The sequence below is a fragment of the Hemitrygon akajei genome, chromosome 2 (genome assembly GCF_048418815.1).
Source record: "Hemitrygon akajei chromosome 2, sHemAka1.3, whole genome shotgun sequence".
Lineage (NCBI taxonomy): Eukaryota > Metazoa > Chordata > Chondrichthyes > Myliobatiformes > Dasyatidae > Hemitrygon > Hemitrygon akajei.
In genome coordinates, this window is record NC_133125.1 from 156,016,707 (window position 1) to 156,034,034 (window position 17,328).

A 17,328-nucleotide genomic window follows, 5' to 3' on the forward strand; every position below is an offset into this window, starting at 1 on the left:
AAAAATTATCTTCCCTCTCTTCTATCCACTTTGGTGCCATTTCTTTACCTAATAGAGTGTCTATCAACTTAAAATATGAACCTGTTAGTTTTTTAAGGAGAAAATTCCAGTTGTCTACAAAGCTTTCTGTGAGCTACATCCTGAATTCTAGTGTTAGGGCTATGCCTTCATGTTCTGAGCTGCCCCATCAGAGGAAGTATTTCTCACGACCTAATCATACACTCTTCAGTATCTTAAATCAATCAAATAACCTTTGGTCTTCTGCATTCAGATAATACAAACCTCAACTTGACAATTTGTTCTCATGCTTGAACAGTCTTAACCCCAGGATAATTCTGAGCTATCTGCAGTGCAGCTCTTCAAGATCAATAACTAATGCTTTCCAAGAATCCAGATCAGAACGGATTTATTCGGTGTTTTTCACTTAAGATATTTTGAAGTGTTTCATAGTTAGTAAAGTATGTTTGAAGTAACCACTGAGAAGTTTATGTGTGCAGATGGCAATAGCAGGGGTGAGAAGAGATAAAAGGATCATAGAGTCAAAGACCACAGCAGCAAGCCCTTCAACCCAACTGGTCCATGCCTACCAAGCATCCAAGCATTGAAAAAGATCTTCCCAACTTACCTCCTAACATCATCTTTTTGAAGAAGGCAATAGAATTTGGGATGAAATAATGTTCAGGATTCCCACAATCTGCTCCAGTACAATGTGTTCACAAAAGCACTGTGCCACGATGTGTAGTTCATTCTCAAAGCATTGTATTTAAACAGCATACATATTGAAAATGTTGTGATGCTACTGCCAAGTAATATAGCAAATAGCTCTCCTGTCCAACCAGCATCACACATGGATATAAAGAGAATGTACCATTAAATATGCTGCACTGCTCCCTCTATACATGTGACTCAATGTACACGTTGAACAATTATAAATCTAGTCTTGTAATCTTACATTTGATCTTACATTTTTCATATCAAATCAGTACTTCCATGGTTTTCTTATGGAAATGAACTTCAACAAGGTTCAGCTTTGTTAAGCTTGGATTTCCTCTTCCAATTTTTGCACTGGATCCTTGATAGATTGATACACCATCCAGATTTGGTTCATCTGGAGCAAAGACAGTTTGATCTATTGTACACTTTAGATTTTGTGCCCAATATAAGCCAAATACCTGTACCACAAACATCAGCTGTAATTGCTAACTTCCTAGCTTGGTGATGGTATAAGCCGTAAGAGCAGAATTAGGTCATTCAGCCCATCGAGTCTGCTCCGCTATTCCATCATGGCTGATCAATTATCCCTCTCTCAACCCCATTCTCTTACCTTTACTCATAACCTTTGACACCCTGACTAACCAAGAACCTATCAACCTCCGCTTAAAATATACTCGATGACTTGGCCTACATTGCCTTCTGTAACAATTAATTCTATTAATTCACTGCCAGCTGGCGGAAAAAATACTTACCATCTTTCACCTCTGTTCTAAATGGCCTTCCCTCTATCCTGAGGCTGTGCTCTCTGGTCCTAGACTCCCCCACTAAAGGAAGCATCCTCTCCAGATAAATCCTATCTACAGCTTTCAGTATTCAATAGGTTTCAATGAGATCCCACCTCATTCTGCTAAACTCTGAGTACAGGCCCAGAACTGTCAAACACTTTCACTCCCGAAATCATTCTGATGAAGCATCTCCTCTCCAATGCCAGCACATCTTTTCTTAGACAAGAGGCCAAAACCTGCTCAAAATATTCTGTGTGGTATGACCAATGCATTTTAAAGTCTCAGCATTATTTCTTTGCTATTCTTGAAATTAGTGCTTTCACTATATTTGCCTTCATTAACACTGACTCAAGCTGCAAGTTAACCTTTGGGGAATCCTGCAAGAGGACTCCAAAGTGCCTTTGCACCTCAGATTTTTGGATTTTCTCCCTGCTTAGAAAATAGTCTATGTCTTTATTCTTTTTACCAAAGTGCATGATCATACTATAGTCCATGTGTCATGTCATTGCTCATTCTCCCAATCTGTCTATGCCCTTCTACAGACTCCCTGCTTCCTCAACACTAACTGTCTCTCCACCTATCTTTATATCATCCCCAACCCTGGCCACAAAGCCATCAATTCAGTCATCCAAATCATTCACATATAACATGAAAAGAAACTGTTCCAACATTGAACTCTGCAGAGCACCTCTAATCATCAACAGCCAATGAGAAAAGGCCCCATTTATTCCCATTCTTTGCCTCCTGCCAGTCAGCCAATCTTCTCCATGCTAGTTTTTCCTGTAATACCGCGGGCTCTTGTTAAGCAGCCTCATATACGGCACCTTGTCAAAGGTCTTCTGAAAATCCAGGTAAACAACATCCACTGACTCTCCTTTGTCTGTCTTGCTTCTGTTTTCTTAAAGCATTCCAACAGCTGATCCCCTTAAGGAAACCATGCTGACTTTGGCCTATTTCATCATGTGCTTCAAATACCCTGAAACCTCATCCTTAATAATGGACTCCAACATCTTCCCAACCACTAAAGTCAGACTAACTGGCCTATGATGTCCTTTCTCTGCCTTCCTCCTTTCTTAAAGAGTGAAGTAACATTTGCAATTTTCCAGTCAATCCAGAACCATTTCAGGATCTAGTGATTCCTGAAAGATAATTACAGGTGCCTTCACAATCTCTTAAGCTGCTTCTTTCAGAACACTGTGGTGTAGTCCATCTGGTCCAGGTGACTTCTCTACCTTCAGACCTTTCAGCTTCCCAAGCACCTTCTCCTTTAGTAATAGCAGCTGTACTCACTTCTGCCCTGACACCCTAAAATTTTTGGCATCTTCCACAGTGAAGACTGACGCGAAATACTTAAGTTCATTTGCCATTTCTTTTTCCCGATTACTATCACTCCGGCATCATTTTCCAGTGGTCCACTTATCCACTCTCTTTTACTCGTTATATATTTAAAAAAAAAATTGCTATCCTCTTTGGTATTATTGGCTAGCTTACCCTCATATTTCATCATTTTCTCTCCTTTTGGCTTTTTTTGTTGGCTTCTATTGGTTTTCAAAAGCTTCCCAATCTCTAGCACAGGGGTGTCAAACTCATTTTAGGTCACGGGCCGGATTGAGCAAAATGCAGCTTCATGCGGGCCGGATCATTGGGACGCGTGCGGACACAGCTTTCGTTGCCTCCGTTTTTTCAGCCTGCTCTCATGTGTCTCAGTCGCTGCTATAACTACAAAGTGTTTCACTTTACAAATTCCGTTTCTTATGAAGAAGACTGCCGAATAAACACTAAATACCCTGAAAACCTGGTACCTGAATAAACTCAGCATTAGCCATATCATACGCCATAGGCGCTTCGATTACTGGGGCCAGCTTTAATAATAATTAGATATTATCTTGCGGGCCAAAGATAATTCCACCGCAGGCCGGATTTGGCCCGTGGGCCTTGAGTTTGACATATATGCAATCTCACTGGTCTTTGATATATTATATGCCTTTTCTTTTGCTTTTATACTACCTGAATTGACTTTATTGACAGAATTACTATCTTTGACTTCTATCCTATGCCTTACAAATTCCTTCTAGAAGTTCCAGCAATTGCTATCCTGCTGTCATCTCTACCAGTGTTCCCTTCCAATCAACTTAGGCCAGCTCCCGTCTCATGCCTGTGTAATTATCTTTACTCCACTTTAATAATGATACATCTGACTTTAACTTACCCCTCTCAAACTGTAGGATGCATTCTATCATATTATGATCACTGTTTCCTAAAAGGGTTCCTTTGCCTTTAGCTCCCTTATCAAATCTGGTTCATTACACAACACCCAATCTTGAATTGCCTTTCTCTTAGTGTGCTCAAACATGAGCTGCTCTAAAAAGCTATCTTGTAGGTATTCTATAAATTTCCTCTCGTGGGATCCAGCACCAACCTGATTTACCCAATCTACCTGCATACTGAAATCATAATATTAACCTTTTTACATGCCTTTTCTATCTCCTGTTGTAACTTATATCCCACATCCTGGCTACCATTTGGAGATCTGTATATAACTCCCATCTGGGTCTTTTTATCCTTGCAATTTCTTAACTACCCACAAGGATTCTAATCTTACAATTCGCTGTCACCTCTTTCTCAGGATTTGATTTCATTTTCTACCAGTCGAACCACCCCACCCCCCTTCCTACCTGCCTGTGCTTTCAATGCAAGGTGTATCCTTGGATGCTAAGCCTCCAACTGTGATCCACTTTCAGCCACAACTCAGTGATGCCTATAATGTTATACCTGCTAACAGGTATAACAACTACAAGATACTCTATCTTATTCCATATACTGCATGCATTAAAATATAGCACCTTCAGACCTGTATTCACTACCCTTTTCTATCTTGCTCTCTTGGTCTATTGCAACTTGCTCTATTATCGGGCTGTTTCTCCTCACAGCCTTGCTACATCTACTTGTATAACAGCTGCCCCATCACTCTGATTCCCATCCCCCTGCCAAATTAGATACATGTTCAAAAAGCACAAATGTGCTTTCAAATGATATAATGAAATTGTGATCTCTATGATTCTTATCAACTCAGGAAGCTAAATTTGCTTGAGCAAATCTTCATTAAGAAACCCGCATTTATGTATCCTTTGTTGGTGTGCAAGGCTGTACTGCAACAAGAATGGGCCCAGAACAGTCCAAAATTCTCTGAAATAAATTCATCACTTGTTTAGTAAGAGCTTCTTGAAAGCTCCTCTTGAGCCAGATGTGTGAAGACGAAAGAGTGTTTGATAATATTCCACTTTAGAAAATTTGGAAATTTTAGATCAAAACGGAGCAGCATTGTCCAAATCAAAAGTTTCATGCAGATGCATGTTGCTTTCAGTTGTGGTTCATGAATGTTCCACTTCGAGGAAACTGTGGTTCAGTTTTGCATAATAGCTTGCATGCATTTCTGAAAAAGGTCAGGTAGGCTTGTTCTGAAACTTTGACAAAGCAGCTTTTGAGAGATGGCTGTTCAATGTGGCAATGAATTAGGCAATGTCTGCTGAGTTGCTTTCCTCCTGACTGTACAGCTTGAAATCAGACAAAAATATTTTAAACTATCAATTATTGCCACTGTTCTCACTCCTGCTTCCACATGACATCTCAGAACAACAATTGTAAAATGGTTTTATATAGAACATAGAAATTTACAGCACATTACAGGCCCTTCGGCCCACAATGTTGTGCTGATCATGTAACCTTTTCTAGAGACTGCCTAGAATTTCCCTAGTGCACAGCCCCCTATTTTTCTAAGCTCCATGTACCTATCTAAGAGGCTCTTAAAGACCCTATTGCATCCACTTCCTCCACCGCCGCTGGCAGTGCATTCCACACACCCACCACTCTGTGTGAGAATCTTACCCCTGACTTCCCGTCTGGACCTGTTTCCAAGCACCTTAAAACTATGCCCCCTCATGTTTGCCATTTCAGCCCTGGAAAAAGCCCCTGGCTATCCACACGATCAATGGCCCTCATCATCTCATACACCTCTATCAGGTCACCTCTGATCCTCCGTCGCCTTCAAAGAGTAAAGGCCCAGTAAACTCAACCTATTCTCATAAGGTACATCCTCCAGTCCAGGGAACATACTTGTATATCTCCTCTGCACTCTCCCTATAGTATCCATATCCTTCCTGTAGTGAGGTGACTAGAACTGAACACAGTTCTCCAAGTGGGGTCTGACCAAGGACTTATATAGCTGTAACATTACCTCACAGCTCTGGAACTCGATCCCACAGTTGATGAAGGCCAACACACCATACGCCTTCTTTACAACACTTGTCAACCTGCGCAGCAGCTTTGAGTGTCCTATTGACACGGACCCCAAGATCTCTCAGATCCTCCACACTGCCAAGAGTCTTGCCATTTATATTGTATTCTGAGTTCACTGTTTTAGTTCCTTGTTTGTGCACTATGCTATTTCTGCTCATACATTCAGTGTCTGTAAGTCTGCAATTTGCGATACATTTGCTAATAAGTGTTTATCAACTGCATTTTACATCAATCCCATGGTCATTTGTTCTATCAGCTACTGCGGTGTTTTTCATGGAGTTTTCAGTCATATAGTCATATTGCAATGGAACAGTTGCCCATTTTGATGCTGCTATCATAGGTTTCACTGATCTGGGATCTAAGTTTGTGGACCAAGTGCTGGTAATACAGATGGGTACTTGATGGACGGAATAGATACAGTAGCCAAAGACCTGCTTCCGTGCTCTGTGGCTAAAACTGCCAGAACTGACTCAATCTGCTACTAAAATAAAGCAGCTGCCTTTTGAAAATATCGCTGGAAATTGGATTTCAAAGATTTTTCCAAGTGCTACCTTCTCATTTGCATGCAAAAGTGACAAGTCTTTCTCATTATCATCCATTACATGACTTCTTACTGTACTAACACCATTACATGCCAACTTGTGCAAAGTGCAATGAAGACAGGGAACTCCACTTGTAACCTTTGTTAAATGCACTGGTTGCAAAATGCCCCTACCAAATATTGGAAGGCTGACTTAGAGTGGACAGAGCGCAGAGAGAATGTTCCAATAGTGGGACAGTCTAGGACCAAAGGGCACAGCCTCAGAATAGAAGAACATCCCTTTAGAACAGGAATGAGGAGGAATTTCTTCAGCCAGAAGGTGGTGAATCTGTGAAATACATTGCTGAGACAGGTGTGAAGGCCAAGACATTGAGTATATTTCAAATGAAAGTTGATAGGTTCTTGATTAGAAAGGGCGTCAAAGGTTACAGGGAGAAGGCAGGCAAACAGGGTTCAGACAATAAATCAGCCTTGAAATAAATGTCAGAGCAGACTCAATGGGCCAAATGGCCTAATTTTGCTGCTATGTCTTTTGCCCCTAGCAGTCGGTTAAGCTGCCTCACCACTTCACTGAAGTAGTTTTTATTATGACGCTTGGTGCTGGCTGTAAGGAATGTGTGAAGGTATGGGTTCCCTGTCCCGCCCCCCCCCCCCCCACACACACACACATACATATTTGGTTTCCTCCCTAAGGTGTAAGGTAAGTTAGCAATGGGATGTTAAAGAGTGGATTATGAGAGAGTAGTCTACAGGAAAATAACTGGAGGACGGGGTGGCTGCTCTCCAATCTCCTGTGAGAAGGATGATCACAGGAACTGTAGCCACTTGCTCCAGACTTGAGTTTTGCAGTGTAGGACCTTGCTGCAGCTCTCTGCAGTTGTTCTGATATGGCGGATGAAACGCTGCCAGTGCATGCCATTTCTGTGAACCCAGCTCTTTCGCATTAAAGTTCAAATGTGAAGCTTGCACACTCAATGGCTTTGACTAAATTTGTTAATTTACCAGCCATAAACGACTCTATTGTATAAAGCACAATCTAAAAAGTCTCCAACGAGGCTAGTCCCATCGACCTGCACCCAGACCATAGCCCTCCATACCAGTCCCATCTATGTATCTATCCAAATTTCCCTTAAATATTGAAATCAACTTGCATTCACTACTTGCACTGGCAGCCCATACCACACTCTCACCACCCTCTGGGTGAAGAAGTTCCACTTCATGCTCTCCTTAATCATTTCATTTAAATGTTGTTAGCTATTCCTGATTTAATTTATTGGGAGAAATATGAAAAATATTCCCATGTCCTTTGCTTGCATATTAAGGATTCCTTGAGAACTTTTCTCCTGACAATGCTTACAATTCATTGAATCTACTTATTTATTTAGAGATACAGCACAGAATAGGCCCTTCCAGCCCTTCAAGCTGCACCACCAGCAACCCCCAATATAACCCCAGCCTAATCACGGGGTAATTTACAATGACCAATTAACCTACTAACCAATATGTCTTTGGACTGTGGGCGGAAGAGGGAGCATCCAGAGGAAACCCACGCAGTCACGGGGAGAAAGTACAAGCTCCTTCGAGAGGGCACCGGAGTTGAACTCTGAACTGTAATAGCGTCACACTAACCAATAAGCTTCAGTGGCACCCAAGCTTCATATCAGATCGATTCCCAAATTCTTAGCCACTATTTTTCTCATCTCGTAAGAGATGGGATATAGAAGCTGGGGCAAGCCTTCATGTCTTCTCTGCCTCTCAGCAAAGTCTTAAAATTTAGCGTAATATTCCTTAAACGTTTCAAAATCTATCAATTATTCTCATTCCTGAATGTATTTAAGGACTAAAGCTCTCTGAGAAAGAGAATTCTCAAGATTTACAAACCTTTGATCAGGGAAACTCTCATTGATATTGAATCTCACACCCTCGCGTTCTCAACTCTTTAGTGAGGTGCGAACGTTCTCTTAGCACCTGCACTATCAATCTCAGAATCCTCTACGTTTATCTTCCAAACATTATTAAGTATGAGTCAGTTTTCCTCAATTTTTCTTCACAAGAAAATCCTCTCTTCCTGAGAATGAAGTGAATCTGTACTGAATCTTCTGCAAGACAAATACATTCAGTCTTTCATTTTGTGCCCTTCCAGTGCTGCTGATTTGGGGATAACACTAACTGAAGTTGCTGTGCAGAATTCTCAGGGGATCAAGTCATGTGCCCAAATCAAGTCTGTAGAACTCCAGTACATATTTGCAGGAATTGGAAATAAGAAAAGTAAGAGCAGGACCTCTCAAGCCACCTCTGCCACTCTGTATGATCATGGCTGAACCTTGTTGGTTTCAACTCGCTTCTGTGTCATTCCCCTGCAGCCGTCAGTTCCTTGAACCTTTAAATATTTATCTATCTCCACCTTAAAATGTGTCCAATGATCTTGGAGCAGACAATTACCAGGCATCTGTGCAAAGAAATTTCTATGCACGTCAATTTTAAGTGCCCAGCCCCCTTACCTAGCAACTGTTTCTCTTTGTTACTCTACCCGTAAACCAATCCAGGGGTCTCCCAACAGATGATTATGTTAACACGATCCCCTCTGAGTCCTGTTCTTGGATATGATCTTGTGTAATCGTTGGAGCCACTAATAAACACCGGAGTTCAGAGTTCAATTCCGACCTCATCTGTAGGATGTCTGGACATCCTCCCCGTGGAACGCGTGTGTTCCTTTGGGCACTGCAGTTTCCTCCCTCAGTCTGGGAAGGCATATCAGTTCGGAGGTTAATTGGTTATTGTAAATTGTCGCGTGATTAGGTTAGAGTTAAACTGGGGTTGGTGCGGGTGGTTGGGGGCCCTATTCTGTGCTGTATGTATAAATAAATGAATGTGCAACATATATAATCCATGCATTAAAATACTAAAAGCTTGTGACAATTCTGCTTTGTTAACCTGTGCTGTCATACAGTTAACAAAATCAGAAGTGGTTAACATAAATCCTGTTTGTACGGAACTTAATCTCATGAGAGAATATCACAATTGCTTCCTGATCCACACCCCATCCTAGCCCTGTGTCAAATTAACTACTGGTATTTTTAAAAGCTCTATAGCCCAAGAATGGATACGTGTTTTTACATTGTGTGTAAACTGTCAAATATGTGAAACCACATTTCATTGTCTTTTTTTTTTACAAGAAAAGTCTTTCAAGATTTGAGTGATTACAGGAAGTGGGCAAAACTTAATTGGAGTGGGCTAGAAGCACCCCTTTTGCACTGTGTGGTACTGATGCATTTTAGATTTAGCTCTTCAATCGGAATTGATACAGAGCATTTTGCACAAATTGCTGAGCATCCATTGAGTGAGGAACTTTGTTGCCAAGAATATTACTATACATCTGTGTTCGACTGCCTGGCTTCAGCCTAGTGTCTGGGCTGTTCACTTGATTAGATGTCAACCATGGGTTATTCATAGAGTGGTGCACCACAGTGGCGCAGGTAGCAGAGGAGCTGCTTCATAGTACAGAAACTGTAGGCTCAATCCTAACACTGGGTGCTATTCTGTGTTCTTTCTTTAATATGTCTGTTTCCCCCAGGTACTCTGGTGTCCTCATGTCCACATCTCAAGGACATGCAAAGACAGTGTAGGTTAGTTTGCTACAGTGATTTGCTCCAAGTGTGTAGGTGAGTGTTAGAATGTGATGGGAGATGTTAAGAATGTGAGACGAATAAGAGAAGATATTTAATGTCGATTTGGTGTAAATGGGTGATTGATGATTGACTCTGACAAGAGAAAATCTGTGGATGCTGAATGTTAAAGCACTACACACAAAATACTGGAGGAACTCAGCATTCCTTTGCCTTCAAATGGCCCAAAACATGACTGCTTAATCTTTTCCAGAGATGCTGCCTGGCCTACAGAGTTCCTCCAGTATTTGGTTGTGACGATCGATACTGACTCAGTGTACTGAAGAATTTGTTTCCTTGTGGAATCTCTGTGACTCAAGTTTTTAGGTTTGAACCCCGCTTGAAAGGTGATCAGAACAGTAGTCAGGCACACCTGTCATCATTGTGAACGAGCGGCCCTTGTGCAGAAACTTTACTTAACAGCTTCTAAAGGAGGTGCATAGCAGGTATAGGCAGGTTGGAACAAACGAGGTATTTATGGAGTATAAGAAAGATAAGATAAGTATAAGAAAGAGAACATAAGAAAGATATCAGGAGGGCAAAAAGAAGGCTTGAGGTTGCCCTAGCAGACAAGGTGAAGAAGAATATTAAGGGATTCAACAGATATGTCAAGAGCAAAAGGATTGCAAGGGACAAAATTGGACCTCTGGAATATCAGAATGGTTATCAATGGAGCCAAAAGAGATGGGGGAGGCCTTAAATGGACTTTTTGCATCTGTATTTACTCAGGAGCTGGACACCGAGTCTATCGAAGTGAAACAAAGCAGCAGCGAGATCATAGACCCTATACAGATTACAGAGGAGGAGGTGTTAGCTCTCTTGAGGCAAATTAGGTTGCATAAATCCCCAGGGCCTGACAAGATGTTCCCTCAGATCCTGTGGGAGGCAAATGCAGAAATTGCAGGGCCCCTAGCAGAGATATTTAAATCATCCTTGGCGACAGGTGAGGTACCAGTGGATTGGAGGATAGCTAATATTGTTCAATTATTTTAAAAGGCTATAAAGGTAAACTCAGAAATTATAGGCCAGTGAGCCCCTGACATCAGTGGTGGGAAAGTTATTGGAAGGTATTCTAAGGGACTGGATATTTAAATATTTGAATAAGACATGGACTGATTAGGGATAGTTAGCATTGTGTAGTGTGTGCAGTTTTGGTCACCTACCTACAGGAAAGATGTAAGTGAGGTTGAAAGAGTACAAAGAAAGTTTATAAGGATGTTACTGGCACTGGAAGACTTGAGTAATAAAGAAAGATTGGATAGGTTAGGACTTTATTCCTTGGAATGTAGAAGATTGAAGGGAGATTTGACAGAGGTATACCAAATTATGAGGGATAAAGTAGGATAAACACAAGCAGGCTTTTTCCAATGAGGTTGTGAGGGACTACAACTAAAGTTCATGAGTGAAAAGTTTAAGGGGAGCATGAGGAGAAACTTCTTCACTAAGAAGATCATGAGAGTGTGACACAAGCTGCCAATGCACATGGTGCATGCAAGCTTGATTTTAACATATAAGAGAAGTTTGGATGGATACGCAGTTGGTAGGGGTATGGAGGGCAATGGGCCAGGTGCAGGTTGATGGAAATAGGCAATTTAAATGATTCAGCATGGACTAGGTGGGTCGGAGGACCTGTTTCCATGTTGTATTTTTCTAAGACTCTATGTCTGTGCATTTCTTCACTTGTTTCCTCATCCAGCATTGGTTCAGTAATTATTTTGAAGAAGCCTCAGAAGTAATGATCTTCCTCTCTTGTGGAGGTGGTGTGGTAAGGTTGCTCCTCCCTAATGTACTGCTTAGTATTATTTGCAAAATTAAGCTCAAGTGTATCATTCTACAAGACAGTGTTGAAATTGGTGAATAATTGTGTCATACACTCTAGTAGTGTTTAGCCTTGTTTATTCAGACTCCAAAGAGGATTATCCATTATCTTCTGCTCTTGACACACAAATAAAGTCTATCACCTGCAAGTATAAATGTTTGTACAATCTAGCGCTCTCCCCTAACAGATGTAGTTACAACTCAAGACAATAACAATCTCAGCCTCCAGCATTTTGTGTGTGTTAAATTTGTATTTTAGTACCCTTTCTGTCAACATGCAAATAACTTTCCTCCTAAAACATTATCCGTCCTTTCATGCTCAGCCTCACTTATGTACATGTGAGCGAATTTATTGAATGGTAATATAAACATCTTGCAATGCAACATTTAATCACATTGGGGGGTCAGAACTCCAAGATAATCACAAATAGGGAATTCAGGAGGACTTTTATCCAGAGAGTGGTGAGAATGTTAAACTGTCTACCACAGCAAGCAGTCAGAATGAATATAGGCAGAGAAAGAAATGGAAGATTGTACTGAACAGGTGACTGGTGAAGGTGGAAAGAGGCTTGTCTGAGCCATAAAATGCAAAAAGTAGTTGTATAGTAGTTACTTTTGCAAGTTCACCCTCTGCAATTTTTTTGCTTGATCCACTTCAGACCATCTTTCATCTACTGTTTACTGTTGCCCAAATTAGACCATAAGATATAGGAGTAGAATTAGGCCATTCAGCCCATCAAATCTGCTCTGCTATTCATTGCTGATTTACTTTCTTCTCAACTCATTTCTCCAAGATAAACTCTTATATCTCCAAGTTCTTTTCAAAAAGCTTACTTTCCTCTTTTTTGTCAGAGTTCTTTTGCTCTTGACACTCTAAAGATTTCTTAAATGCCAAGTAGACATCCCTCACATTTCCAGAGTGGAAATGAAGGTACCCGAATGATTACTTTCTCAGTGGCTCTGTTCAAATTCTATCTAATTTCCTTCCAAGTAACTATTATTAAGTCATTCATCTTTGATAAAGTTCATTATGGTGATTGGTACTGTGACTATTTTGCTAATCTGTGGTTCTTTTGAAAGCAGTTACAGATATTAATTATATTAGTTCTTGTGAAGTAGGTCCTGGTGACAAAGCTGCTATTATGTCCTCTGACACAGCTAAATACTTTATTGGCTATTTCTGAAATTGGCCATTTTGAGATGGGGCTGAAGTGGAGTTATTTTTATATATTTTTTATTAAATTTTTAAGAGAATTACATAAAATGAATAGAATAATAGAGTAATGAAAATTAATATTAGCCTTCCCCCCTCCCCTTAACCCTTCCCCTCTTAACATCCCTGTCTAAAAAAAAAAGAAAAAAAGAAACAAAAAGAAGAAAGAAAGAAGAATTGCCTGGATATCGGAGGGTCCCCACATGCTCCATGGAGTTCAAAATAACTTTAGTATATATTTTTTTTCCCCAAATAACTAGTAATTTTATCTTCAAAGGACCTATATATTTAATCCTATCTTTTGTAGATAGGGGTGCCAAATTTTCAAAAAATATATCATATTCATTTCTTAAATTATAAGTAATTTTTTCAAGTGGAATGCAGCTATATATTTCATTATTCCAATGGTCCATAGTTAAGTATGAATCTGATTTCCAAGTAACTGCAATAGCTTTTTTGGCTACTGCCAATGCAATTTTTATAAATTTTTTCTGATATTTATTCAATTTAGGTTTTGGTATTATCCCTTCAATATCGCCTAATAAAAATAATATTGGGCTATGTGAAAGTTGTATTCCAATAATTTGTTCCAATAAAAGTCTTAGATTTATCCAAAAAGGTTGAATTTTAAAACAAGACCAAGTAGAGTGTAAAAAAGTACCGATTTCTTGATTACATCGGAAACATTGGTCAGATAAATTTGGGTTTAATCTATTTATTTTTTGTGGTGTAGTATATAATTGATGTAAAAAATTGCATTTTACTAATCTAAGTCAAACATTTATTGTATTTGTCATACTATCAAGACATAGTCTTGACCAATTTTTTTCATCAATTTTAATATTCAAATCAGTTTCCCATTTTTGTCGTGACTTATGAACTCCTGGTTTAATTGTCTGTTTTTGAATCAAATTATACATACAAGATGTAAATTTTTTAATTTTTCCTTTTTGAGTTAAAGTTTCTATTTCATTAGGTTTTGGCATTAACATTGGTTGACTCAGTTTATCTCTTAAATAGGCCTTTAATTGAAAATAACAGAGTGTTATTTGATATTTTATATTTATTCTTTAATTGATCAAATTACATCAATATACCTCCTTCAAAACAGTCACCTATATATCTGATCCCTTTTTGAAACCAGTTATATAGAAGTTGGTTATCCATTGTAAAAGGAATAAGTCTATTTTGAATTAGGGTTCTCTTTGCTAATAAAGATTTCTTTATCTCATCATCCACATTTACCTTATTCCATAAATCGATCAAATGTTTTAATATAAGAGATACTTTCTTTTCCCGTATCCATTTGGATTCCCATTTGTATATAAAATCTTCTGGTATATTTTCTCCTATCTTATCTAACTCTATTCTAATCCATGCCGGTTTTACTTCATCAAAAAAAGATGCAATAAATCTAAGTTGATTTGCTTTATAATAATTCTTAAAATTTGGGAGTTGTAACTCTCCTAGGTCAAATTTACATGTCAATTTTTCCGACGATATTCTTGACATCTTACCTATCCAAAGAAACTTCCTCACACATTTATTCAACTCTTGAAAAAACTTCTGGGGTAGTTGTATTGGTAATGTTTGGAATAAATATTGTAATCTAGGAAATATATTCATTTAGGGGAAAAAATGAGCTCCTTGAGGATCAGGAAGCATCTGTAGACAAAAATTCAAAGTCAATTTTTCAGGTCAAAATCCTTTTGATCTGGACCGGTAAAAGTTCAGATGAAAGGTCTTGATCTGAATGTCCATTTCCTTTCTCAGCTGCTGCCCGACCTGCCAGGTTCACCCAGCCTTTAATGGTCCAGATTCCAGCCTCTGCAGTTCCTTGTGTCTCTCTCTATAATGATTGACTAGCTGAGTTCTTACAGCATTTCCCCTTTTATTTTGGAAAATTACTGCAGATTAACTTTCCATAAGGACATTAATGAATCTTTATAATTGAATCTTTATAATGATTTGCCAGTTTCTTGGTCATTTTAAATAAAAGCTGAGTGTCAGTTAGCTTTTAAAATGCTGAAATGGAGATCTCAGATTCCTCTGCCTGTATTCATGTGACTCTTTTGTTTTAGATTTCTGGATAACTAGACCACTAATTTAACCATGACATTCCTTTGCCTTCATTTCTGTGAGCTTTTTTTGTTGCTTTTTTTTGTATTGAGAACAACCATCTTGATGTATTGAAGCAGAGTGTGGTCTTTGGACAGCTAGGCAGGTATTGGTGGTTGTTGATCATGTCCCACAATGACAGGAAACCTGTGCATGAGAGTTTTTTAAGTGGAAAAGCCATTGTAGTGGGGCAGTTCAATTTTCTCGACCTGAGAAGTTTGGTCCATTGGTATGAAGAAGCATCACAAACTGGGGTTGCCCTTGGTTGCAGTGGATGACAATGACCAGGGCTGAAAGAAGGCATGGAGTTGCTCTAGCAGACGAAGGGATTCTGCGGATATGTTAAGAGCAAAGCGTTTGCAAGGGACAAAATTAGTTCCTCAGGTAGACCAGCATGGCAGTTCATGTATGGAGTCAAAACAGATAGGGGAATCTTAAAATGTTTGCATCTGTATTTACTCAGGAGATGAACACAGAGTGAGTAGAAGTGAGGCAAAATGGCATCAGCTTCATAAACTCTGTACAGATCACACAGGAGGAGGCGTTTGCTATCCTGAGGCAAATCAGGGTGGATAAAACCCAGGATCTGGCAACGTGTTCCCTTGAACCCTACAGGAGGCTAGTGCTATGCTGGAAAAATGAGATGAAAAATGGTAAATGGAATTTAATGCAGACAAGTGCGAGCTTTTGCACTTCAGTAGGACCAGCCAGGGTAGTTCTTACACAGTGAACAGTAGGGCAGTGCAGAGTGTGGTGGAACAAGGCGATCTGGGAATACAGGTCCATAATTTGTTGAAGGTGATGTCACATGTAGATAGGGTTGTAAAGAAAGCTTTTGGCATATTGGCCTTCATAAATCAATGTATTGAGTACAGGAGATGGGGTTGTTATGTTGAAATTATGTAAGATGTTGGTGAGGCCTAATTTGGAACATTGTAGTTGGTAACCTGCCTACAGGATAGATGTACAAGATTGAAAGAGCACAGAGGAAATTTACAAGGATATTGCTGGTTCTGGAGGGCCTGAGTTAGAAGAATTGTGTGTGGTTCTGGTCACCTAACTATAGGAAGGATATCAGTAAGATTGAAAGAGTGCAGAGAAGATGTACTAGGATGTTGCCGGGTCTTCAGGAGTTGAGTTACAGGGAAAGATTGAATCAGTTAGGACTTTATTCCTTGGGGCGCAGAAGAATGAGGGGAGATTTGATAGAGGTTTACAAAATTATGAGGGGTATAGACAGAGTAAATGCGAGAAGTCTCTTTCCACTTAGGTTAGGAGAGATAAATATGAGAGGACATGGCTTTAGGGTGAAAGGGGAAAGGTTTGGGGGAACATTAGGGGGAACTTCTTCACTCAGAGAGTGGTGGAAGTGTGGAACGAGCTGCCATCTGACGTAGTAAATGTGGGCTCACTCTTAAGTTTTAAGAATAAATTGGATAGATACATGGATGGGAAAGGTCTGAAGGGTTTTGGACTAGGTGCAGGTCAATGGGACTAGCGGAATAAAGTTTCGGCACAGACTAGAAGGGTCGAATGGCCTGTTTTCTGTGCTGTAGTATCCTATGTTTCTATGGAAAGATTCAATAGGTTAGAACTGTATTCCTTAGAAGATTCAGAGGAGATTTCATAAAGGTATAAAAACTATGCAGGGTATAGATAGGGAAATGCAAGCAGGATTTTTCCACTGAGGTTGGGTGGGACTACAACCAGAGGTTATGGGTTAAGAGTGAAAGGTGAAAAGTTTAAGGGGGACAGCAGATGAAACTTTTTCACTCAGTGGGTTGTGAAAGCGTGGAATGTGCTGTCAGCACAAGTGGTGCATACAAGCTCAATTTCAATGTTTAAGAGAAGTTTCAATTGGTACAGTACCTTAATGGCAAAGGTTTGGAGGACTATGGTCCTTAGGCAGGTCGATGGAAGTAGGCAGTTTAAATAGTAGTGGGCAAAATTAGGGCACATGGTATTGGGGGCAAAGTACTGACATGGATTGAAAATTGGCTGGTTGACAGGAAACAAAGAGTAGCGATTAACGGGTCCCTTTCGGAATGGCAGGCTGTGACCAGTGGGGTACCGCAAGGTTCGGTGCTGGGACCGCAGCTGTTTACAATATACATTAATGATTTAGATGAAGGGATTAAAAATAACATTAGCAAGTTTGCTGATGACACAAAGCTGGGT

The 17,328-nt window shown here is 39.8% G+C and overlaps 1 protein-coding gene across 2 annotated transcripts in view; it reads left to right on the plus strand.

Moving 5' to 3' along the window:
* Window positions 1–17,328, plus strand: part of LOC140717149 (ras/Rap GTPase-activating protein SynGAP-like) — a 683,169-nt gene that overhangs the window by 624,454 nt on the left and 41,387 nt on the right. The window lies entirely within an intron of this gene.